Source organism: Callithrix jacchus, chromosome 6 (assembly GCF_049354715.1).
Source record: "Callithrix jacchus isolate 240 chromosome 6, calJac240_pri, whole genome shotgun sequence".
NCBI lineage: Eukaryota > Metazoa > Chordata > Mammalia > Primates > Cebidae > Callithrix > Callithrix jacchus.
The window spans coordinates 48,119,633-48,146,937 of record NC_133507.1 but is presented as its reverse complement, the minus strand read 5'-3'; the positions used below and the strand labels follow the sequence as shown (position 1 = coordinate 48,146,937).

The window sequence follows — 27,305 nt, the reverse complement described above, 5'->3', positions numbered from 1 at the left end:
CATGCATGACTGTGTGTTCCTAACTCATCCTGTAATGATAGCCACAACCACATGAACCAACTTCTTTCTCCTTTAGAATTTATTATGAAACACCTTACACATGCTATCTAATTCAATCCTCAGAACAGTGCTACAAGGCAGGTGATATGGCTTGGTTGTGTCACCACCCAAATCTCATCTTGAATTGTAATCCTCATAATCCTCACATGTCAAAAGAGGGAGATGATGGGAGGTGGTTAAGTCCTGGCAGTGGTTTCCCCATGCTGTTCTCCTGATAGTGAGTGAGTTCTCACTAGATCTGATGGTTTTATAAGAGGTTCTTCCTCTTTCACTTTCTACATGAGCTCTGTCTCCTGCTGCCACATAAGATGTTCCTGCCTCCCCTTCCACCATGATTGTAAGTTTCCTAAGGCCTCCCCAGCCTTGTGGAACTGTGAGTCAGTTAAACCTCTTTTCTTTATGAATTACCCAGTCTCAACTAGTATCTTTATAGCAGTGGGAAAGCAGACTAATACAGTAGGTGTAACTATTTCAATTGTACAGATGAGATTATTCTTAGAGGGTTGATTACTTCCTTCAAGTGAAAGGCTAGGTAGTGACATCAGTGAACCAGAACATCAATGAAGGCAGATCTCCTTCCATTTTAAATACATCACGTATTCTTTTAATTTCATTACAACTATGAGAAAATCTGTGCCTTTTAAAAAAATTCTATCAGAAGAATTCAAAGAAGATATGAGGCAGAGATTAATGGCAGCTTAGGTCTGGAATACATGGTTGTGGGGATCGCTTCTGCAAGGGATCCTTAATAGGACCCTCGCCATCTTGAGCTTGAGCCCATACACGTTTCTCCTCTCCTGGAGGCTGTTGAGCTAAGGGAAAAGAGGAAGTCTGGTTGCACTGATTCTTTAATCATTTATTTTTGCCTCTGACATTTGCAACAGAATGGCTGAGCTCAGGCCTTGTAGTCTAACAAGACATTGTATAGTTTAATAGACATTGTGTGCCTCATAGTTCCTTCTCTGCACAATAACTTTATAACTCTGTTTATTTCAGCTAACTCACTCATATTGTCTTCATGTAATCCTATAAGAATAGATAAAAAATTATCTCTATTTAGAATGACATTTAAAAAGTTCCAGCTGTACCTTGTTAATGATCTTACCTCTTTGCTTGACTGAATTTAGATAAACACATGTTTAGATTTATGACCCCCTTTTGCAAACTTTATTGTCCCTTTCCTATACACCCTTTGATTATGAGTCATACTTTCTGTACCTCTTTTTTGTAATTTTTGTTCTTGATTTTATTTCAAGATAAAATAGAATGTATGTCACTCCTTAAACACTAAAAAGTATATAACCTATGGTGTGCACAAATAAACTCACTGCTCTAGCATTGCCTGGCAGTCCTCCAAACCCCACTATCTATCTTTCCTTCCACACACTCCCTCCTCCAAGTTGAGAACACTTGAGTAAGGCTGAGGCTCTCCACTAGTCAGAAGCCCCCCAGCAAACATGCCGGACCCCCACACATGGTATTAATGAGGGTAAAGCTAATAGCAAGATCTTCAACTGGGAAAATTTAAAGAACTATTGTACAGAAGGATCCCATGATAAGAATTCTCCAATAACAAGAAATGTCAGTGGCTCCAGCTCTAGAAATTGCCGTTACTCTCAATTGGGATTAACCCTAAGATTAATTTAAAAGGTTAATTAGGATCTTTGGCTGCTGAGACATACTTCATTGGGCATTATGAGTAAATGGAGAAAGATATCAGATGATAAGAAAAGCAAAAAAAAAAATTCAGTAGTTTACAGTTGTTATATTAGATAAGAAAAACAGGCTGGGCATGGTGGCTCAAGCCTGTAATCCCAGCACTTTGGGAGGCTGAGGCAGGCAGATCACAAGGTCAGGAGATCGAAACCATCCTGGCCAACATGGTGAAACCCTGTCTCTACTAAAAATAAAAAAATTAGCTGGGTGTGGTGGCATGTGCCTGCAGTCCAAGCTACGTGGGAGGCTGCGGCAGAATTGCTTGAATCCAGGAGGCAGAGGTTGCAGTGAGCCGAGATTGTGCCACTGCACTCCAGTCTGGCGCCTGGTGACAGAGTGAGACTCTGTCTCAAAAAAAAAAGAAAAAGAAAAAAGCTTTCCAATGTCATATTTTTATTTCTTGTAGTGAACTACATTTCTGTTTCCGAATATTCTAGTTCCCCTTCCTGCGACGTTCCTCACTGCAGAGGCCCCTTCCTATGGGAAGATTATACATTCCCTTCCTACTCCACTTGAACGTGATTGTGAAACTTGGTTTGAATGAAATAAGAATGGAAGTGAATGTGTGTGTTCTGAGTGCAAGCTTTAAGAGCCAGCTCATGCCTTACCATGTATCTTTGCTCTGCTTCAAGAACAGCAACATCCTGAGCAGCAGCAGCTCCAACGTATGAAGGCTTGGTATCTTTTTTTTTTTTTTTTTTTTTTTTTTTTGAGATGCAGTTTCTCTCTTGTTACCCAGGCTGGAGTGCAATGGCGCGATCTCGGCTCACCACAACCTCTGCCTCCTGGGTTCAGGCAATTCTCCTGCCTCAGCCTCCAGAGTAGCTGGGATTATAGGCACGCACCACCATGCCCAGCTAATTTTTTGTATTTTTAGTAGAGAAGGGGTTTCACCATGTTGACTGGGGTGGTCTCGATCTCTTGACATCGTGATCCACCTGCCTCAGCCTCCCAAAGTGCTGGGATTACAGGCGTGAGCCACCGCGCCAGGCCGCTGGCTTGGTATCTTTAGGAGCTAGCATTTTCTATGAATTAAGGCTTGGCAGATCAGTCTTATCAAAAAGCTGAATTTTTTCTTTTTCAATTGTTAGCATTTAGTGGACACCTTTTCATGTGGCTTCAAGCCCCCAGGACTCTAACCCAACCCCGGACACCCTTAATCCTCTCCATGGCCCTTCTGTGAAGAATTTGGCCTTCATGATGACAAGCTGCTTTGGGAGCTTTCCCTTTTCCAGAACTTTTTAGTTGCCTGATCGTATCATGTCAACAATGGGAGCAGCTCCAGTCTTGTTTATAGCAACCTTCACCCGCGTCTGCTCCCTGACCAAAGTCCACAGTTTGTCAAGATTGACAGCTGGGCAGAAGCTTTGGTTTCCCTTTAAGTGGTAATGCCTCATACCAACTTTCCCAAAGTAACCTGGGTGCTATTTTGCCAAAGTTGATCCTGTGGTGATGCATGCCACCAGCATTACCACAGCCTCCTGGGTGCTTCCGGTGCTTTGCTCTGCAGCTGTGACCATGGCTCACATGGCTCCAATGTTTCTGGGTCTTCCTCAGTCTGGAATACATGGTATTAGATGAGGGCATCTCAGCAGCCCAGATAAAAGTGAGAAAGCTGACTCTTAATAATAAAATATTCCTGAATCAATCCTGGGACCCCTCTCCATTACACTATCTACAATTACATCCTAGGTAATCTCATTCAGTCTCATGACTTTAAATACTAACTACAAACAAACAACTTGTAAACCACAAGTGAACAACTCATGAACCTCATAAAGGTTATCTTCTGCATCAGCCTCTCCTCTGAACTCCAGGCTTATGTATTCAACATCTTCTCTTACATGTTAAATAAGGGCCTCAAACCTAACATGACAAAACCCACTATGTGAATTTCTCTTGAGTCTTCTATTCTTATCATTTTTATGTCAGTATGGAAATTTCCTTTCTCTCAATGTTTACACAAATATCTTGAGGTCATCCATACCTCCTCTCTTTTCTCATGAGCCATATCCCATTGGCAAACTGTGTGAACTCTACCTTCCAATCATACTCAGAGTCTGTCTCCACCTTTATCACTAGAGTCTCAGTCAATCATATCCATCTCTCATCTAGATTATTGCAATAGGCTCCTATTGAAAGCCTTGCACCTGGTTTTTAGGCACTGTATACTCCACACATGGGAGCCAATGGGTTCATTTGAAAATAGAAGTTAAATCATCTCTCATCTGATCTCACAAGATAAACTCCATGTTCATTATCCTCCCCTTCTGTTAAGTTCTTGTTCTCCTTCACATATTTCTTCTTCTAGGACCTTATCCTTCACTCTTGTCCTTGGTCACTACCTTCCAAATTGGTCTCCTTCCTGATCCTCAAATAAGAGAGGCATACTGCCACCCCAGTGCATTTGCATTTTCTTTTCTACCTGGAAAAGCTTATTCCCAAGCTATCTGCACACTTTAAGTGTCTACTGAAATATCACCTTACTGAAAGCCCTTCCTTAGGCATATTATACTAAATATCATTTACTCTTCCCTGGCTGAGTGTGGAAGCATGCTGCATGATCTGGGCTGGCCACTGCCAAGACAGGGTGAGTCTCAGCTGGCACAGAACCACCCCTCAGAGCTTCAGCTGAAATAAGGAGTGGGCCACATGGATGTGAAACACACTCTAGAGGCATTGACTGGTCTTCACAAGGAAATATGATGACAAGTTTTTACCCAGTTAAATGAAAACTTGTTTACAGATGAAAGAATTAACTGATGAGGCTGCTAAATGAGACTTAGAGAAAATTGACTTACTGACTGAGGCAATTATTATAAACTAATTGACTAATGAGGACTAATTCTAGCAATTTTACTAATGTATAGTGAGACCATTTTCCTAACTTCCTCAAAAATTACTTTTTTATCTTGTAAGCCATTGCCACCTGAACTGTTTTTGTTTTTTTATTTTGTATTTTTTAATTTTAGATTTATATGTTTAAATTTTTTAAAGGTAAATGCCTTATATAAAAAAAGTTATAGGAACCTATAAAGAAATGAAAACTTCACCATATTTCTTATCCTGCTGACAGAAGTTAAAAAAATTGTAGTTTAGTGTGTAAACTTTCAGATTTTAAACTTTTTCTGTTTGAATGAACATTTACTGATATATAATATTTGAAATAAACTATATCAACTGTTCACTAGTTTTTCCCAAATACTATATATATATATATTTGGACCTAATATATATATATATATTAGGTCCTCTTCCACATCACTACAATAGATTCCTCATTATTTTTAACTATTTTATAGTATTTAATAAACATCTAAATTATTTCTAATTCTTTACTATTAAGAATGATGCTCAAAAATCAAAACTATAAAAACCAAAGCGCAGTGTTCCACATACATACTATAAAGGTTCTGGTTTTGAAATATGAGTCTCCACTAAATGAAGCCAATGCTCCTCAGAAAAATGGATGATTCCAGAGTTGTGACAGTGAGAATGACCCTGGACCATTTTGTTGTATCAAAAACCAGGAAAGTGTCCTAAAAATGATCAGGATATGCCAGAGGAAATATAAGCTAGCTTAAAGCAGACCACATTTGCCAAGTCTGATGTAATTTGAGCACAAAAAAATTATGTCTTAATAAATAATGTATTTGTTGTTATGTTAATAAATTCTCATAAAAGATTTTTCTTGAATTAAATTAAAATCCATTAGTCCATATTAACAGAAAGAAAAAAGTAGATAAAAATTAAAATCTTTCTTATAGAAAGTAAACAAATAAATATAGAAGAAATGGTGGAATTAGAAAATCTGTATTTGGCAATTATACTAATAATTGATTTAGGTATACATCATTATAGGATACTAAAATGATAAGGTGAAAGTTTCAGAGATACTCACATATTTGTATCTTTCAATATTTACCCACAAATACTTACAAATTATAAAGAGAAAAATGGCATGTTTACACTAGAAAAACCTATGGAGCAATTCTTTAACCAAGTGATCAGGTAGCATGTGCTTCCTAGTATCATGGACCGAGGAAAACCCAACATGACTTCTGGAGTATTTGTGCCAAAATGCCTGATGTGAGCCTAATATGAGAAAACATCAGATTCACCCGAAGGTAGAGAAAAGTTACAAAGTAACTGGTCTGGACTGTTTAAAACACAGCAATGTTATGACATACAAAAAAAGACACAAAGCTCTTCCAGATTAAATGAAACTAAAGAGACAAGGCAATGAATACAATTTGTAGACTTCTTTGCTATAAAGGACATTACTGGGATAATTAAAGAAATCTGAATACGTTCTCTAGAAAAATATTGCATCAATATTAATTTCTTAATTTTGATAAATGTACTGAGAATATGTGACAATATCCTAGATTTTTTTTAGGAAATATGCAATGAAGTATTTAGGAATAAAGAATATCTGTGTAGGAAACAAAATGTGTGTGTGTGTGTGTGTAGAAAAAGAAAAAAGCAAATGTTATGAAATGTTAATTAATATTTGAGTATTCTGAGTAAAAGGTATATTCTTGAGTTATTCTTGAAATGATTCTATAAATCTCAGATTATTCCAGCCATAAAAGTTGTAAGCAGTATTCTAGTGAACAAGAATGTATAGGAATATTTTTATCATTCTAAAGCGGTTACTGTAAGATTAATTCCAAGATGTGAAATTAATGAATCAAAGAATATACATACTTCAAATTTTGAGAGACATTGACAAAATTCTTCTCTTTTACCCCCATGTATCATTTGACATCCACAGGATATAGTGTATTTTCTGACACCTCAACATCAAAAAACACTGTCATTCTTTTGAATGTAAGTCTGTCTGATAACTAAAAAATGAGATCTCACTGATGTTTAGGTTTGCATTCCTTTGATTAGTGGTGAGACTGAACATCTTTTCATATATTCAAGAACCATTTAAATCTCATTCTCTTTAAAGTGCCTGTTCATACACTTTACGGTTTCAAAAGTCATTTTTTTCTTAATCGTTTACAAGAGTTATTATATTAAGGACAGTAAGTAATGAATTAATACTGGATGTAAAAGTTGTTTCCATTAGTTTTTCCTTTGTCTTTGACTTTTTAGTAGTGTTTCACAATTTTATATAATCAAATAAATCTTTTCCACATGGATTCAGGATTTCATGTCATCCTGAGAAAAGTGTTCTTAATCCCCCTGAATATAAAAATTTTTTTCTATAGTTTTTTTCCTGGACCTTTTCATTATTATTTAACATTTAAATTTGCCAAAGCTATTTATTCTGCTTTCTAGATGGTTATTAAAATCTATTTTGGTGGATGATAAACTGGGTTTATACAACTTTTTTTAAAACTTCAAAACTTTTTAAAAGTTTTATGTTAATAGAAAAAAATCATAATCTGTAAGTCAAATGCTGAGCATGGCCTACATAAAACAACTGTGTTATGGAATAGTTCAAGTTTCCTAGCTTGCTAAAGATTTATGTATGATTTGGATTCTAGGAACAGGTTTGGTAGATTTTCCCTCATCCTACTTTTATTCTAACAGTGGATAGAATGTGTAGGAAAAAACTGCTGTCATATTTCCCAAATAAACTCTCTTTCCCAGAAATAATATCTTAGGGTAAATATCTGTCTGGAGAGAATGAGTTGCTTTCTACTTAGCTGTGCCTGGCAGGAAGTGTCAGTCTCTTTGATCCCTTGAAAGCATGTGGGCCTGTGGGCTGCCATCCTCTTGAAGAATCCTGTTATTCCCTGTCAATCCATATTAGACAAGAATAGCGTTTTGTAACAATTTATCTCTTTCAAGGTGCTTTAGTTATTTTCTGCCAAGATTATGCTAGAGGATGTCATTACTTTTGTCCTGTCTATCTCATTACTTTTATTGCCAGAGAATTTTGTCGTTTATTTTCACTGATAATCCACCTCTCATAAAAGCTTCATTTTGCATTGAAGAACATAGAAATAAGATTTCTGCCCATGTTCTTTGAAGATGCTGTCACAAATAAACAATAAAGAGCCTTAAGAAAAAAGGATATTAAAAGTAGCAACGTGTAATGAGTGGAATATTTTTAAAAAGAAAAGACTAACTATATAAGCATTCAATTACTTGCAGTTGAATGCTTTGGATCACAGCATGTTGGTTAAAAGGAACACTTTGGGCTAAGTTATTGTTAGCTGAGTAACATTGAAAGTGTATTATCATTCTCTTGAAGCTCTCTTCCCTTTTTTGTAAAACTAATAACAACAATACCATATCCTAGTGTTGTTTTAAAGATTTATTTAAATATATTGATGGAAAATATTTCCATACTACTTGGCATTATTAAGAACTTAAGGAACACTGAGTGTTGTCATCATAAACACCATCATCATCAAATAATAAGTTTATAAAATAATATCCCTTGCTTAGTCCTGAACAGCATTGTCTATAGTACGCAAATACCCTTGAACTTGCTTCCAACAGATAATGATGGAACTAGAGGCTTCTCATTAATTTATGAACCATCATAACAAAGAAATCTATACAGCAATTATAGAGTGAAATGTTTTTACTAAGATAACTTTAAGTCAGGCCCTTCCATAAAATATTTCTCATTTTTGAATAATTGGACAATATAGTGCCATAATTTTGCCAAAATATTTTAGATAATATTTTACCATAATTGCCTCTCTAGATGAAGAGGTTTGTCATAGACTTAACATAAATAAAGACTTCTTTCCCACAGTACCTGTGTCATTTGGGGGACACTTTGGAAAAAGTGGTTGCCTTATGCCTCTAATTCAGACCTCAGACAGCTCCTGGACACAACCTCTAAATTTTTCAGCCAATGACTCCCTAACTCCTTTTATTCTCTCTTTTGTCCAGTTCCCCTCTCTAATATTCCTCTTCAAACTCACTGCCATTCAGTTTAGAAGAATTCTATGTTTACTCCTATTCTAGTCATTCTTTTTAACATACTGTATATTTCACATCTTGGAATAAAATTCAAATTGCCAGGAAATAGACACTGTATGAAATGTTAAAGAATAAGCTAAATAAATATAGCACAAAATATAAGAAATGAGGAGAATATTCGCATGAAAAGTGGGACACTTAAATATTTATAAAACTTAAAACTAACTTGTATCTAATCCCGTCAGTAACATTAGAATTACTGGGCCAATATATTCAGAGTGTTAAAAGATATATTACAGCTTTGTTTAGCATGATCAGGTAACACAGGAGATTCTTGAAGACAGTGGACAGACATTGACTGCACAGAGATTCTGATTGGCAGTTGAATTGCTCTGCTCAAAGTGTGCTGATTAATGGATTGATAAAGAGAAGTCTTTTAAAGAAGAACAATTAAAATGTATGCATATTTTAAAATTTATTAATGTATGATTAAGATTTAGTGAAATGTACAGATTTTAAAATACTGTTCAGTTTTAACAATACATTCACCTCATGTAACCCACACACCTCTCAAAATATAGAGTAATTATATATCTTGAGGATGTTCTCTCTGCGCGTTTGCCCAGTCTTTTTCTCCCATCCAAAAAGAACACTATTTTGATTTCTATTACCATAGATTAATTTTGCCTGGTCTAGAACTTCATATAACATACAATATGCACTTTGGAGATGCTGGATTCCTTCACTCAGCATAATGTTTTTAAGATGCATCCATATTACAGACCGTGCCATTAATTTAATACTTTTTTACTAACACACACCTGGGCCATTTCCCTCTTGAATTAATTTTTGTGTCTGATATGGAGTAGGTAGAAATAGGCATGTTCATTTTTTTCTATGTGACTATCTGAATGTTTCTACACCATTGGTTGAAAAACATTACTCCCTATAGAATTGCTTTTGTCCTTTGGCACCAAATTATTTCACTACACCGATTTGTATACTGAGGACTTTTATTCTGTGCCATTAATCAATTGTCTATATTTTGACCAATATTACATTGTTTTGATCATTATACCTTTATACAAGTCTTGAAATTAAGTAGTGTGAACTTTTCCACTTTTAAGATGATTTTAGCTCTTCTAGGTTCTTTAAATTTTCCATACAAATTTTAGAATCTGCTTGTCAATTTTTCAAAAAGTCTTGCCATTATTTATATTGAGATTTCATTGAATGTACAGATCAATTTGGGAAGAATTTGTGCCTTAAAAAATGTTGAGTCTTTCTATTCAAGAACATGTTCTATCTTTTTTCATTATTTAGGTCTGCTTTAATTGAACTCAACAGTGTCCAGTAGCTTTTAGTTCAGAGTTCTGCACATTTTCTGTTAACATAAAGAATTTTATGTTGTTGGATGCTACTGCAAATAATACATTTCTTTAGTTTCCTTTTTCAATTGTTCTCTACTATTCTAGAGAAAAATACTTGACTTATGTACATTGATGTTGGATTCGCAGCATATTACAAGTACTTATTTTTAGTTGGTTTTTGGAAATTTTTTAGGTTTTTCTGTACAGAATCATATAATCCAAAATAGTTTTTTATATTTTTTTCCAATCCTGTGTCATTTTTATTCTTGCCTCACTGCAATGGCTAGAACTTCTATCTAGCACAATATTGAATAGAATTGGGGGTGGGGAACGTTTTAATAATTCAACACTAAATAAAAGGTTTTCATACATGCATTCCATCAGATTAATGATTTTTTTCATTATTTCTAATTTTCTGTGAATTGTTTACATGAATAGGTGCTAAATTTTATCAAATACAGTTTCTACATGTGTTATAATGATTGTGGAGTTTTTTTCTGTTTTGATCTTTTACAATGTAATTTGAATTACATTGATTCTTGAATGTCAAGAGAATCTTGCATTTATATGTTAAACCCCCACGTGGTCAGGATATATTGTGGTCTTTGTATATTACTTAATTTGATGTGATAATATTTTATTAATATTTCTTACATCTATGGTTGGAGAGAGAATTAGTTTATAATTTTTTTCTTGTAGTAATTTCACCTGATTTTCATAATAGCATTATTTGGCCTCAAAAACAAATGAGAATTATCTTTTATTCCTCTATTTTCTGAAAAGGTTTGTGTAAGTTTGATATTATTTTGTAATTAAATGGTTGATGGAACTCACCAGTGAAACCATTTGGGCCAGGAGTTTTCTTTCTGGGAAGGTTTTTATTAAAAATTCAATCTTATAGCAGATATGGGTAATATTAGTTATTTATTGCATTGTGGCAATCATACTTAAAACTTGGCAGCTTACAAGAATGAGAATTTATTAACTCACAGTAGGTCAGGAATCCCAGAGCAGCTTAGCTGAATGGCCAGGGGTGGTTGTAACTCAGAATCTTTCATGAGGTTTCAGCTACTCTGTCAGCTGAAGCTGCAGTCATCTGAAGATTTAGCAGAAGGAGAAACCACTTCAAGCTCACTCATATGGGTTTTGGCAGGTCTCAGGGCATTGCCTATCTTAACCTGGTAACCTCAATTCCTTCCCATATGAGCTTCGCTATGAGCTACCTAATTGTTCTCACAACATGGCAGCTGGCTTCTCGCAGAGTTAAGTGATCCAAGAGAAAGAGAGAGAGAGAGAGCGCTGGCATAACCAAGACAGAAACCATAGTGTTTTCCGTAAATGAATTCTCAGAAGTGACATGCTATAATTTCTGTTGTAATCTATTGGTCACACAGAGCAACCTTGGCAAAATGGGAGGGCACAATACAAGGTGTGAATATCAGTATTGCTAACTATACAAATTAACACAATCTTAAGCAGTAGAAAAAAATATTCTTCAGAACAAGGAAGTAGTGGTGCCAATAACATCTGCATACATAATGGGAGTAATATACTCCTTTCTGACACTAATAAAAAGAGGTCTTGGTAAACTGGAGTAGGCAGGCAAGATATAGTCAACAAATATTGAGTGTTTATCAAATGCCAAATGAAAAATGGTAGTTACAAATGGTTGAAAAAACTGAAAACAGGCATATTCTTTGAACTGATAATGCTACCTTTAGAAATTTATCCTGGGCAAATACTTAGAAAAGTACACAAAGAGTTGTATGCAAAGAATCTTCGCAGTGTTGTTGTTTAGCAGAGTAAACTATGCACAGAACTTACATGTTCAAAAGTAGGAAACTGCTCAACAAAATTAATATTTTGTATCCATCAAAATGATTTTCTGACAATGATTCATTGACAAAATAAAATGTTTATTATTGGTTTTAAGTAAAATAAAAACAAGTCACAAAATAGAGTATTTACGGAATGATCCTATAGTAAGAAATATGTATTTATTTTAAAAGTCTAGATACAATATCATTATGCAAAACCTTAAATTATTCCACAGTGGACATCTATTGTTTTGGTGTACCCAGGATCTATTTCTCCTTCTCCTTTTAACAAGATCCAGACTTTCCTCTGATCCTTTTCTTATCTTCTGTCCACTGATTGGATAAAATTAATTAAAACCCAAGATTAACAATGAATCATTGTATTCCCTAGTCACAAATATTGACTAAGGGATGGAATTAAGAGTCAATTTCCACTCATTTGTTTGAATTTAAGCTTGAAGTGAGAGTGGCCATGTTGCTACTGCCTGGAAGCCAGGATGTGGAGGGAGGCCTTATGACATCATTTGATCCTGCATCTGTAGCCAAGCCTGGGTGTCCTCACCCACTCCGGCTCCCACACCTGTGTTAGGACATCACTCTTCTCTCTACCACGTACACCCCTACCTTAATTGGCTTCATTGGTGGCTTTGGGGCTGAATTAAGAATTAGAAAGAAAGGAGGGATGGATGAACATGGGAGGAAAGAAGAAAGCTTAGTTTTCTTCTTTATTTTTTGAAGATAGCTATGTAAGAAATTTGAAAGATTTATTTTACACAAATGAAGACAGATATAAAGGGAACAATACTATTGTCTTCAAATAGGTTCAGAACTCATCTATAGAAACAAACAAAAACAACTATTGTGCATGCAATAGTATAAACTACAGGGAGACATAATTTGCTTCAATATATATATGCATATATTGAATATACATATATGTATGCAGCATTATATTTAACAATTTGAGCTGGAGAAAGTTAAAATGGGATGACTTATGACATTATGAACCCCTCATAACTGGAAATATTCAAGCAGAGAAAAAATAAAAATTATTAGAGTTTTATATAGGAGTTTCATTCCTACTTTAAAAGAAAGGCAGTACCAAATAACAATTAAATTCATTAGCCTGGGTAGGTAACTATTTGGGATCTCTGGGCTTTTATTTATCTTTTTATTTTTTTAATGTAATAAAGTCCATACATGGCACAATTTTAAACATAACTCTAGAGACTTCTGAAAGAGGATATTTGAGGAAACCTTTATACAAAATTTTCTAGCAGCAAAAATAATTAGGCTCTGATATTTTTACAACTCAGAAAAACCAGTAGTCAATGCATTAAATAAAAACAACTTACTGGGACAAAGAGTTCCCTTTTGAAAAACAAAACTACTCTGAATTACACAGAGAAGAGAAATTTCCCTTGAATAAAATTTAAGACATAATGTATCATATTAAGAAGAGAAAAACATTTTATTTTTATCAGCATGGGACTCTAGAATGTTTTTTATGAAAACCTGAGCATGACAAAGAGAAAAAAAGCAAAAAAATTTATAAATATCTAAACCATCATAATTTAGCTAATGGAATAAAACACCGGGTGTGTATGGAATAAATTTTACACATGAGTGTTTATTACTTTAAACAATGAAAGTTTTGTTTTGATAGAAATATTTTTACAAATGTATAAGCAAATTTGTCACTTTCCTGCCTTATTAGACACAGACTACAAAAATAACATTTTAAAGTGGCAATGATGACCTACACAGCTATAATAGGCTAACTAAAAAGCCTGAAAACCTATACAATGATCACTTTATGCTCAACTTATGTTGCATATATAAGTTGATGCCCTTAGAGTCTGCTAATGCAAATATATATGACCCTGTGTTAGCATCCTATTGATGTGTGTTTTGACTAGCAGTGTCTCCATTTTAAGCTGTGTGTGTGTGTGTGTGTGTGTCTGTGTGTGGTTTCTTTGTTTTTTCCCTTAATATCAGACTCCAATTTGTCATTCTTAAATGCTGTTAATAGCACATAGGACTCTCTCTAGCAGCCTTTTTCCTCATACTAAATATACTTTTTATCTGCTGCTGGTTTCTCCCCCAGCTTTAGTGAGTTATCATTGACAAATAAAAATTGCATATATTCAAAATACACAAATCGCGCCACTGCACTCCAGCCTGGGTGACAGAGCAAGACTTCACCTCAAAAACAAACAAACAAAAAAGATATACAAGGTGATGTTTGATATATGTATACGTTGTGAAATTATTACCACAATCAAGCTAAGTAACATATCCGTCACCTCGCAAATCATCTCTACTGGGGGGTGTGTATGTGGTAAGAACACTTACAATCTACTCTCTTAAAAAATTTCAATTATATCATATTATTCTGCCTTATAAAAAGAAGAAAATTTTACCAATTTAGATGTTATGCTAAGTGAAAGAAGCCAGACACAGAAAAACAAATACAGCATGGTTTTTGCTTAATGTGGAATTTAAATAAATTGAAGGCATAGAAACAGAAAGTAGAATGATTATCAGGGGCTAGAAATGGGGAAAATGGCAAAAATTTTGTCAGTGGGTGCAAACTTTCGGTTATAAATAAGGTCTGGAGAGCTAATATATAGCACGATGACTATCTGCTGCTGTTTTAAAAACCGGATAACTTAAGCAGAATGAGAGTACATAAGGAAGATTAGAACAGAATAGTGGACTGAGTACATGCGTGCCTATTCTTCCCAACCCAAGTACTGTAAATGAAATAAATATATGTTATAGATGTGCAATACAAGAATGTAAGACAGTTTTATATTGAATTTAGCTGAATTTTAAAATTTCTAGGAGGGAAAATCCCTGTTTGGAATATCGTGGTTCATATGTCCTTCCCTGCTAGAGTAGAAGTTGAGGATTTGTGCTGCAGAGACCATCAAAACCATGTGGTTTGTGCGAGCATTAACTCCTAAAAGAAGGGAAGATTGACAGACAAAAACAAAGCATGTTTAACATGCAGACACTTGCTACAAGGAGACCTTCCCCAGCACTATACTGGTTATTTGTCGAATTTTAAGAAACCTGACTTACAAAAAGAGAAACTGTCCTTTTTCAGTTTGATTTGAGCAGAATTCACATTTTTTTCAAGTTAATATGCAAACAGCTTATAAGAATAGTGAAGTTTTGTTTATACATAAATTATTTTATTAAACCTGTAAAATGTTCCTTGATTATTTTGAAGCTAAAACTATTGATGACTTTGTTCAGTTTTGGAAAATTCCAAATTTTCATTGCTTCAAATATTGCTTCTCCACCGCCCCTCCATCCTCTTTCTCTGGAACTTCTGTTAGAAATACATAAGAATATCTATATCTTCCTTCCATATGTCTTCATTACATTTTCATATTTTAATCTGTGTTTGGGGTGAATTCCTCATAGTATCTTCTCACTTGCTAATTCTGTCTTTTATTATCTCAGTGTAACAATTATCTGTTGCTGCCTAACAAATCCTTCAAACTTTGGTGGTTTGAAATAAGATTTTGTGGGTTGCCTATGTGTTTTCTCCGCTAGTCTTGCCTGGACTTGCTCATACAACTACACATTCACCCTCTGGTCAGCCGGCGTCTGTGCTTTGCTTGAGTTTTTAATATAGCTGAAGGGACTGAACCTCTCACTCCACATGATCTCTCACCACTCAGGAGACTAACCCAGACTTTGTGTCAGGATGGTTCTGGTGTTCTCAGCAGCAAGAGTAAATAAGACCTCAGTACTCAAGTGCTTTTGAAGTCTCCACTTGCATCGCCTTCACTAGTGATCCATTGGCTAAATCTAGTCACATTGCCTAGCCAAGATTAAAGGAGTAAAGACGGCCAGGCACAGTGGCTCACGCCTGTAATCCCAGCACTTTGGGAGGCCAAGGCGGGTGGATCATGAGGTCAAGAGATCGAGACCATACTGGTCAACATGGTGAAAACCCGTCTCTACTAAAAATACAAAAAAATGAGCTGGGCACGGTGGCGCGTGCCTGTAATCCCAGCTACTCAGGAGGCTGAGGCAGGAGAATTGCCTGAACCCAGGAGGCGGAGGTTGCCGTGAGACGAGATCGCGCCATTGCCCTCCAGCCTGGGTAACAAGAGCGAAACTCCGTCTCGAAAAAAACAAAAAACAAAAAAACAAAAAAAGGAGTAGACATGGACTCCACCTTTTGATGGAAGGAGTTACAAAGGATGTATGGCCATTCTTCACAATTTGCCGTATCTTGCTAAGAGTTTATCCATCTTCTGTATCTTGTACTGCAAGCATAGATTTTTATTGCAAATATTTCTTCTCTTTTTCCTATCAAGGGTTTTTTGTTTGTTTGTTGTTGTTTTTGAGATGGAGTCTCGCTCTGTTGGCCAGGCTCGAGTGCGGTGGCACAATCTCGGCTCACTGCAACCTCTGCCTCCCAGGTTCAAGCAATTCTCCTGCCTCAGCTTCCTGAGTAGCTGGGACCATAGGCACATGCTACCACAACCAGCTAATTTTTTGTATTTTTAGTAGAGACGGAGGTTTACCATGTTGGCCAGGATGGTCTCTGTCTTCTGACCTCATGATCACTCTGGCTATGCCTTCCAAAGTGCTGGGATTACAGGCGTGAGCCACCACACCTGGCCCCATCTGTTCTTTTATATGCATATTTTGTTTCATGCCATCCTGTTCCTTGCAATGATTTTCATTTCTTCCTTTCTTTCTTTAAAAAATCAAAAATTTTAAAAAGTCTTTGTCATATTGTGCCATAAAACTGATTTTATCTGGGGTGAATTTATATCCTGATGATTTTCTTGGCTTTTCTTTTAAGTGTCAAGTGCTTAAAACATACTAAACATTATCATGGTGATTATTATTATTTCATGGTTCCTCATTGTCTTGTTTTCTCATAACTTTTTCATTTTCTCTGTTGGCTGTCTTTTTTATTATTACTTCTTTCATGAAGTTCATTTTGAGAGGCGGGTTTGTTTGAATTTTTGGTTTGGATTTATTCTCAGTTTCTCTCCTCTACCCATCCCAGTTATATTTTTTCTTTCACTCCTTCAGACCTCAGATCCAGAGTTGAGTTTTGCAGTGTGTTTTAAGGTTCCTATATTATTGTGACCTGTGGGTTTATAAAAAATTCAGGCCTTGGGTCCTGAAAGCAGTTTGACTCAGATACTAACCATAGTCCTCTTGCCTCCTTAGCTTACAGCTTCCTGTGATCCCCAGGCAGTAGGTCAGCAGCAAGGAGGAGGGCAACAACAAGCTTTCTTTCCTTAGCTTCTTTTCACAGGACTAAGTAGAAGATGTCACTTTCCAAGCTGCTAGACTGGCTCTGGTTCCCCATCTTCTGCGGAAAATGTCTTGCATCCTTTACTTCTGTTTCCAAGTCCATCATCTGTCAGGGCTTCAAATTCATTCCTGCTTATTCATTTGCATATCTTTCTGTTTGTAGGCCATGAAGATGTTTGCATGTTTTGCATTCTGTCTATGGCTTTTACATTTGATCTTTTTGGGGTATAAGTTTGGACTAGATGAAGTATATTAAACATGAATAGATCACCCAACACAGCCCAACAATAGTTTTAGCAAAACACCTTGTATTAACTCAGAAGTAGACAGTAAGCACATAAAAAGATGCCCAATATCATTAGTCATTAGGGAAATATAAGTAAAAGCCACAATGAGATGCTACTGCACAACTGTTAGAATAGCTAAAATTAAAAACTGATCATACCAAGTGTTGACAAGGATGTGGAGTAACAGAAGCTCTCATACATTGCTGGTAGGAATAAAAAGTTATACAACCAACTTGGAAAATAGCTTGGTAGTTTCTAAAAACATTAAACATATACCTAACTTATGATTCCACCATTACAATCTTAGGTATTTACACAAGTGAACTTAATTCATTTATCTATACAAACACTTAGGCATGAATGTTTATGTCCACTTTATTAGTAATAGCCAAAAATGGGACTCAAATGTCCACCAACAGCAGAATGGGTTAAAAAAAAAAGAAAACCATGGTATATACATATAATGAAATGCTACATGGCAGTAAAAAGAAATGAACTATTAATACACACCGCAGTATACAAGAATCTCAAAATAAGTATGCTGAGTGACAGAAACTAATGAGAAAAGAATGCAAACTATATTATTCCATTAGTAAACATTCTGGAAAATGCAAACTTTAGTGACAAACGTAGATAACTAGTTGTCTGTTGTGAACTGAACGCGAGCCCGGGAATCTCGTCCAGTGAGAGGGTCCCAAACCTGGAAGAGAGCGTGCGCAGAAAGAAAAGAAAAAAGAAAAAGAGCGAGATCTGGAGGACTACATGTGCTATGCCCACGCAGCAATTTTATTTTTGCAGTAGGTTCTATTATATAGTTTTCTGCTTAATGTTGTTTACGTCAGATCAAAATACTTAAGTTAAGTCACAAGGTAAGCAAGTTAAGCCCACTAAGTAAGTTACGCCCAGTAAGTTACGCCCAGTAAGTCAAGGTAAGTAAGTTACACCCAGTAAGTTAACAAGTGTAAATACTTAAGTTAATATTTTACAGCGAATGTAACAAGGGTCCAAAATGAACACAATGAAGCAATAAACCATAAGGAACCGAAAGTGGACACAATGCCTCCCAAGTCCTCATATCCATAAAGTCATGTCTGTTAATTATTTTGAATAACATAGTCCCTCTCTCGGTTCCTGCTTTCCCTCAACTCGACTACCCCAACCAGGGATCTGTGTTGAGTGACACAGATTTTGAGATTCTTGTATACTGCGGTGTGTATTAATAGTTCATTTCCTAGGAGGCCCATTCATTTCCTAGGGGCCTCACACGGGAGCAATCCACACAGATCTCCCTCAGTTGTCTGGGGATAGGTATGGAAAGCAGGGAACAATGGGAGGTAGGGATTATAAAAAGTCATGGTGGAACTTTTGGGGGTGATGAATATGTTCATTATGGTGATGGCTTCACAGCACATACATGTCAAAACTTACCAAGTGGTGCACTTTAAATATATCCAGTTCATTGTATGTCCAATTATGCCTCAATAAAGCAATTTCAAAAATTAATTTGATATCATAAATTTCTGAGCTGGTTTAGCTTGAACATATTGGTTTCATTTAAAAGACAACTATAATGATGACAAAAATATTAATGATGATAAGTAATATTCTTTGGCACATTGCCAATCTAATTATTATGCTAAATATTTACTAGTTCATCACATTTGACCCCTTCAGCAAATTTATCAGTTAGGTGCTACTAATAATCTCATTATATAGATAAAGAAACCTAGGTCTCAAAAGACTAAGTAACCTGTCCAGTAGGCGACACACATGTTAAGCTGCAGAAGCAGAATTTGAACCATGTGTGTGGCTCTAGGGATCAAGCTCTTAACACTACCCCAAGTAGGGTGGGAAAGGACAATTTGCCTCACTCTTACTCTTCCTAGCCTTGTCCTTTAAAGCTGTCCTCCCTCCCTACTCTGTCCCACTTTCATTTTTATCTTCTCCTAGAAAAGGCCACTAAGTCAGTTCCCAGGATGGGAATCTAGAAAGAGCACCACCTTTTGGCTATAATTCAGTAGGTCACATATGTAAGGGAAAAATTATAAAAGACTTCAAAACATATGATGTGTCCTAGCTAGTTAATACACCTACTGATTATCTCTATCTGTCTTTTACTGGGTTGTTTTACAACTTTTTAGAGATAGAAATTAACTTATAAATAACTGATAGTAATCAAAGTAATTCCTGTTTATAGAAATGCACATTGTATCTGGTAGAATGCAATTGATGATTTGTGTGTGGACAATTGCCTTTTTTTTCTTTTTTTTGCCAGTTCTCCATCCACTATATATTCATTTCAGTATTCCTCAGACTGTAAGTTGTCTGTTGAACTGATTGTAACATCTACTGGTTCTTTCATTAATTAATTAGTTAAACAAAATCTCTGCATGGGGTAATTTCATATTCGTATAAGCTATTATGTTATCCTTTTTAAGAAAGTCCATGTTTAACACACATATGTATTATAGTACAGCTTAAAATAATTTTTCAAATATTCTCTGAGCAGCTCAATGAATTTAGTAAGCTTTTTCTGTTTTTGTCCAATCATAAAGTTCCCTTCTGTATGTATATTCAGTGACTGATAATTTCCATTCTAATAGAATGATATCTTCTAATATCTAACCAGATATCTATGTTTTAAATACCAGATACTTATGGTATAACTGAGAGAAAAATTCTGAATGTTTTCTACAAGAAAAAGAAGTAAATTAATATTAAATGTATAGTACATGTCATTACAGTTTAAGGTATATAAAATATCACTGGTGCTGTCCTTATGAATAAATGTTGTATTATCTGAGATGATACTTAAAATCTTTAAAAATCTTAAGGCAATGATGAGCTCTTCCATTGATCAAATTAAGAATACTAAGATTTGGGAGTGGAAAATAGAGACTAGATATAAAATAAAGGTGGAGAAGTAAAATAAAGATTTTTTCCTTACCAATGAAGGCATACAAAGTTTAAAAAGAAGAGAAAAAAGAAAAGTAAATGCAGGCCTCAGGACCGCCTTCTTGTAACATCTGCAAGGATAAAGAAAGGAAGCCAAGTACATGTTCTTTGGCTTGAAGTTATCATAGAAAGAGCTGAGGCCATATAAAATGAGAATTTGGAAAGAGTAAGAAATGCCTACTTTATGATGATGAGTATATTAAATACAGATGACTCAAAGCTTTTCCCATTTTAGTATCCAAGATTTTCTCTGTACCTTGGTTAAGACAGTAAGAAGATAGAAGAGAGGAGATGAGGAGGCCTGACCAAGATGCAAGTTCCTGGAGCACAGGATTAAATAACCTTGGACATAGAAAACCAGAAAAGCATTAATGGATCCATCACTGAGCAAAAGACATTCATTTTTTAGATTCTGTGCCATAAAGAAAAATGAATTCAAGGGTATCTGGTTAAAATTCAAAGAGAGGAAAATTCTGAAAGTTTTCTGCATGAATATTCAGTACATAGTATATATTATTACAGTTTAAAGTATATAAAATATCATTGATGCTGTCCTTATGAGTAAATGTTGTTTTATCTGGGATAATATTTAAGATATTTAACAAAATTAAGGCCTGGGAAATACCTATGTAGAGAGTAAGGTTTTGGAGGCACCTTCCTGTGCCTGTCATTGATTTATTCCTTGCTGAACTGTGGGAAGTGCAGTTGGCCTCAGGGGAGTAACCAGGACCACTGGGAAGGGGTCTGGCACTTGGAAAACCTCGGAAATTTACAAATTGTATGGGAGCATTTCACTATTTTTAATAAAGCACTCTCTCATAAGTACTTAGCACTGTCCACCAAAGCAGTCAAAGGACAATGAATTTATAAGGGAATTGGTTACTATATGAGTTACAAAGGTAAATAGCTATAAATAATAGAAAACCCTACCATAGTGATTTAAATAGAAGAGTTTTTAAATAAATTTTTTTATTTTTGTTTTTTGAAAGAGAAAAAACAAAGGAGAAAAAGAAAGAAAAAAAGAATGAAGAGAGAAAGAAAGAGGAAAAGAGGGAAAGAGAACGGGAATCTTGCTCTCTTGCCTAGGCTAGAATGCAGTCTAAAAACGGGTATTAAAAACCTCTTTTATGCCAATGAATGTACTTAGCAATGGAGACAGGAAGGAATAAGGGCGGAAAATAACAAACAAGCAGCCAACCAATATTTCATTTAAACCTGTGAAATGCTATGAAATTGCTGAGGAGTGATTTACTTTCAATTTTGTGGTCACTTTTAGAATAGGTGTGATGTGATACTAAGAAAAATGTATGTTTTATAGATTTGGAGTGGAGAATTCTGAAAATGTTTATTAAGTTTACTTCCTCCAGGTCTGAGTTCAAGTCCTGGATATCCTTATTAATATTCTGTCTCGTTGATCTGTCTAATATTGACAATGTAGTGTTAAAGTCTCCCACTATTATTATGTGGGAGTCTAAGTCTCTTTGTAAGTCATTAAGAAAACTTTTTTTAAAAAGCTAAATGGGAGCAGTGTAGGCTTGGGCAGTTGCATATTGACATCATTAGGGACCCAAGCTCCTAGCATCTTCCACCCCACCCATCCTTATCATGCTTGTTAAGTCCCATGGTCATGAGTTGGTTCACTATACACCGAAGTTTCAAGAAAGAATAAGATTGAAGAATTAAGGAGTAAATTACCTGTCTTTGGAAAGCACCTTACCATGTTGCTACCCAGATCTTGGACTTCCAGCCTCCACAACTGTGAGAAACAAGTGCCTCTCTTTTTGGACATATTCACAGCAAATTACCACTTGCTTCTCTGGCAGAATTATGTTACCTTTCTTATTCTAGATGCCAGGTAGTATCAGGAGGTCACTATTTTTAGTGATGCACTTTGTTGCTTTGAAAAAAATGAGAACTTATTATTAATGATGAAGAGCAAAATAAATATTACTTAGGTAAGTAACAGTGTACACCTGCTATAAACAGAATGTTTGTGTCCTTCTAGAATGCATATGCTGAAACCTAATCCCAGTGTGATGGTATTTGGAAGCTGGGTCTTTGAGATAAAGGTAGAGTTCTCAAGAATGGGATTAATGCACTTATAAGAAGAGTCCAGAGAGCTAGCTTGCTTTCTTTCCACCACGTGAGGATACAGAAGATGGCAGTCTGCAACTAGAAGACCCTCACCAGCATCTTACCATGTTGCTGCCCTGATCTTGGAATTCCAGCCTCTACAACTGTGAGTAATAAATATCTTGTTTATAAGCCACCCAGTCTATGATATTTTTAATAACAGCTCTAAGCAACTAAGACTATACCACACTAATCTAAAACTCCATCAAAAACTAGAATTGACTACCAGTGAAATCTTAACGCCTATGACAAAGTCTCAGAATGGTAAAAATCACTCTGCTATGGGTTTTAACATAATGTATTGTGTCACTCAGTAGATTTTATATTTAAATTTCACATCTGCAAATACATATATAATCACAACTTCATGTTTAAGTGGAAACCGATGTATTACTTACAAGCCATTTTCAAACATGTATAATCAAATTTCTCTATCCATGCAAAAAAATACTTGTCATTGATGATCCCATAAAATTTGTTTATGAATATAAGATTAATTTTAGTAGCATTTAAGGAGAAGGAAGGGGCATAATTTAAAAAATTTTAAACTTAGATGAGGCAATCAAAGGTAAGGAAATTTTCACCTTAAATTTTAATTTCAGAGTTATCAACCACCTTAACATAGTTATTTTTTGTTCTTCTGATTCTGCTTCTTTTCTAAGGTAATCTTCAATTTTCCTTCTGTCTTTCTCTATTTTTGTTGTACTTAATTTCTTCTCCTATTCAGAACATAATTTTTACAAGAGTGGTAGAGAGATTTTCTCTAAATTGCCCCACATTATATGCCTGTATTCTAGAAAATGGAATCTTTATCTATCTGGAAAGATGCTTTTTATAGGTTCAAATGCAGCAAATCCAATACACTAAGTTATTCTCCCAGTTTAAAAACATCTTTGATGAAATAATATGTAAGAGTTTATTGGAGAATAACCCTTTCATAGAATGTTTGCACATTGCATTATTTAATCTGAATTCCACTTTTGGAAGAAAAGTGTTCTCACAATAGTTTCCTTTTGACAAACTGTTGATACTGCTGAATTCTCTCCTTAGTGAGGTAAAGAATGGAGAAGAATCAGGTAGAGATTAACACAGACAGTGGAGATGCTTATATCTCAGTGTAGCACAAGGAGTATTTATAATGCTTCAATCAAAAACTAAACATTTCTCTAGGAAAAAAATCAAAGTGAAGTTAACAAGACATTTCTAGGAGATACCTTGGTTCTATATTTAGGCTATACTTACATGCAATTCAAATTAACTCAGCATAAATAGACTCAAATATGTTTTACATGGATTTAAGTCTGTTTACCCTAAACTTGGTTTCACTAATGATAGGTATGTGATTAGGATGACTTTCTTTCCTTCTTCTTTTCTGAAAGTTCAGAAAAATGCCTGTTTGACATTGATTGGACCCAGTAAGTAACCAATATCTAACCAGAAAATATCATTAAACTTGGCCAGAATTCGGTGACACTGTAAAATGTCATAACCTGCTTGTGAGAATATAAATTGGTTCAACTTTTTGGAAGATCGTTTGGTAATGTATCAAGAGACTTAAAAAGGCATAGCAATTTGACTTTGTGCTCACCTCTGATCAGCACTTTTGGATAAAGTGGCTTTATGTACAGAATTGTTTATGACAGCAAAATTATAAAAGAGAAATGAAAATAACCTAATTATTAAGTTATCAAAACATAACCTCATATATGTTTATGGTCAAAGATAGGGTGAAAAAACCAGAGCTTGAAACAGTATATATAGTATGACCTGAATTTTCAAATTATTAATACAATAAGACCCAACATTTAAAAATTACTGAATGCAAACTTAACTATGCAGCAGTCACATCTATATAAAGAGACTGTGTCCTTCTAAGCAAACCGTGTACACAAATCTGATTAATTCATTTGAATGAATTCCAAAACATGTAAATGATCCAGTATGAGGTATATTGCCATTTTTATGTTTTAAGAGTTTTATGTTGCATTTTCAAATAGTCATCCAGAAGTGTTATATCAATTTACATATTTTCCTTGTAGGCAAGCCAATTTCTACTATGTGTACCTGTCTTACCAGGTCTTCTTTATATTTTTTATTGTCCAAATTATCTACCTTACATATGAATGTTTTAAAAATATAAATACTTATGCATATGAGAAATGACTGTAAATATACGTTGGAAATGCAGACCAAATAAGTTAGAATATCACTTCCCTCAACAGTGATTGGTGAGAGTTTCCTGGAACCAGCATAAGAACCACATATCAACCAAATACCTACCTTTCTTTCTTTAACTGGTACCTAGTTCTACTTACTTGTCTCACATGTAAGTAGAAACTGGTACATCTTTAACTGGTGTATATTTCTACTTACTTGTCTCTCATGTTTAAAATGCCAAAAATGGGGCTTCCAACCTAGTTCCTCTGGCCTCTTCATTTCTATCAGTGGTACTGTCTTTCTTTCCCACTTGAAATCTTGGTGCCATCTTTGATTTCTCCTTCCTTGCCCACCACATGCAGTTGCTAAGTGAGAATGTTTCCTAAACCTTTCCTCTGTCCTTCCTTTGCCACTCCCACAGCTCTCACCCTAGCACAGTTTTTTATACAGCAGATATGCATTGTAGACCTACTCTGCACAAGGCATTACACTATGATATTTTAGAATAAATACTGTCTCTCTTTCTATAGTCTAACAAGGCAAACAGAGTAAATGACAAGTTGTAAAATTAATCATACAACTACAATTGTGGTAGTTTCACAGATGAAAGAAGGGTTATAACACCAAAGAACTAGAGAGACAGATCTAGTCTGAAGGACTCAAGTGAAGATTTCTTGAAGAAGTGCTGTTTACCTTGGGTTCTGAAGCAGTGCGTTAAGTGAAGCAGAGAGAGACAGCAATCTAGGCATAAAGGAACAAAGTGCTCAAAGAAACCCAGTAGGGAAGGACCTGGGGCATTCATGATGCTGAGGCACAGCCAATTTGGGTAGAGGGCAGAGGATGGCCTGCCCTGAGGCTGGCAAGGTAGGTGCCCTGATCATGAAGTTCTTTGTAGACTATGTACTAGATTATAGCCCTCAAACAGTTTAAAATTAGCCTCTTTGCCTCCAGGTTAGAGCCCCTTCAGTCACTATTACCCACAGCAGCTAAGACACATTTATTTAAAAGACTTGTTGAAACATGTCAGTTTCCTAACTAAAAGAAAACAGAAAAACCAGTAACAACACACAAAAAATCTTTACTTACCAGCTTATCATTGCCAAAGGACTCAAGTAGACTCCTAGGGCTTTGGTATGGGTTGAACTGTCTCTCCCAAAAATTCATACATTGAAATCCTAATCCCTAGTTCCCCAGAATGTGACCATATTTGAAAATACAGTTGTTGCAGATATAATTAGTTAAGATGAGGCTACTATGCTGGAGCAAAGTAAACTGCAAATCCAGTATGACTGGTGCCCTGATAAAAAACAAAATTTTAGACACATACAGACACACATACACACATACACACACGGGGTGGAGGGGAGAGGAGAAGGAAGGGAGAATGCCATGTGAAGACTGGAGCTATGCGGCCACAAGCCAAGGAACTACCAACAGCTAGGAGGCTGGAACAGATCCTTCATCACCTTAAGCAGTCCTCTCTGCCCATTACAACACCCCTTTTCCAAGGGTTTCAGAGCTTTGGAAAACTAAAAGTCGATCTCTGTAAAGAAGATTTAAATAATTTAGCCTGAGATGTCTATATATTAAAGGGTATTCAATTAAAAACCCATGATTTAAGAAAAGATACAACAAGTAATGAATATGTGCCTTTCTTAGTATATGTCTGGTTCTGCTATTACATACAAATGAAAAAAAAATTAATAGCATGAAATTGCCTTAATCAGGATAGGAAATTTCTGCCATGGTTCAGACATGGAAAATAATCTTTTTTTTTTTTTGCTGTTTTTTTCAAGCTATGATAGATATAAAATCTTTTCTTCCTAACCAAATTAATATTTATTCATTAGAGCAAAACAGAGGTAGAAGGTTAAATTTTCATGGTTATATTAACTTAACTATTAGTTTATTTTAAGAAATCACATTGAACCACCTAGAGACATATATTAGTTTGTAAGTACAGATTGGTTAACTCAATAATTAAAATAACATTATTTCCTCTTTAATCAAAAAGAAAAGTCAAATGATGCCAGCAGTAATAGTTTAAAAAGGTAGACAATAAGTATAGCAAATGACTATTTTCATTTGTTATATTTTGTTGGGGAGGAATCTGAATTATGTTGACAACTAGGGCATTAACCTGACACTAATTCCAAAATAAGCATAGCAATAACCATTTTAATAACTATTAGATGGGCTGTACCCACAATATGCTGTTTCAAAAGCCACCTCTAGATAACATGAATTCATTTTAAACATGGAGTTTCAATATTATTTTAAGGTCTTTCTTCTTTGTTATTTGATTTCATCACCTAAATATCTGTGCAATTTTACCTGTAATATTCTGCTATATTTTTCTGTTTAAAATATATCTGAAATACAGGGAATATGTTTCTGGTACGCAGGCTGTAAGATGGCCCCCATGACCCTCACCTCCTGATATTTACACCTTGTTTAGCCCTTCCCCTTGAGTTTAGGGTGACCTCAGTGGCTCAGTTCTGACAAATGCAGTGTGACAGAAACAATGTTATATTCCTTTTGACATTAGGTTAGAAAAAAGACTGCAGCTTCTCTCTTGGTACTCTCACTTATTCTCTCTTGTTATTTCTTAAATC

General features: G+C 35.3%; 1 pseudogene; it reads right to left on the bottom strand.

Moving 5' to 3' along the window:
• Positions 1-2,895: 2,895 nt before the first annotated feature.
• LOC108593613 (large ribosomal subunit protein uL15 pseudogene) lies at positions 2,896-3,512 on the bottom strand (annotated as a pseudogene).
• Between the last annotated feature and the right edge of the window lie 23,793 nt (positions 3,513-27,305).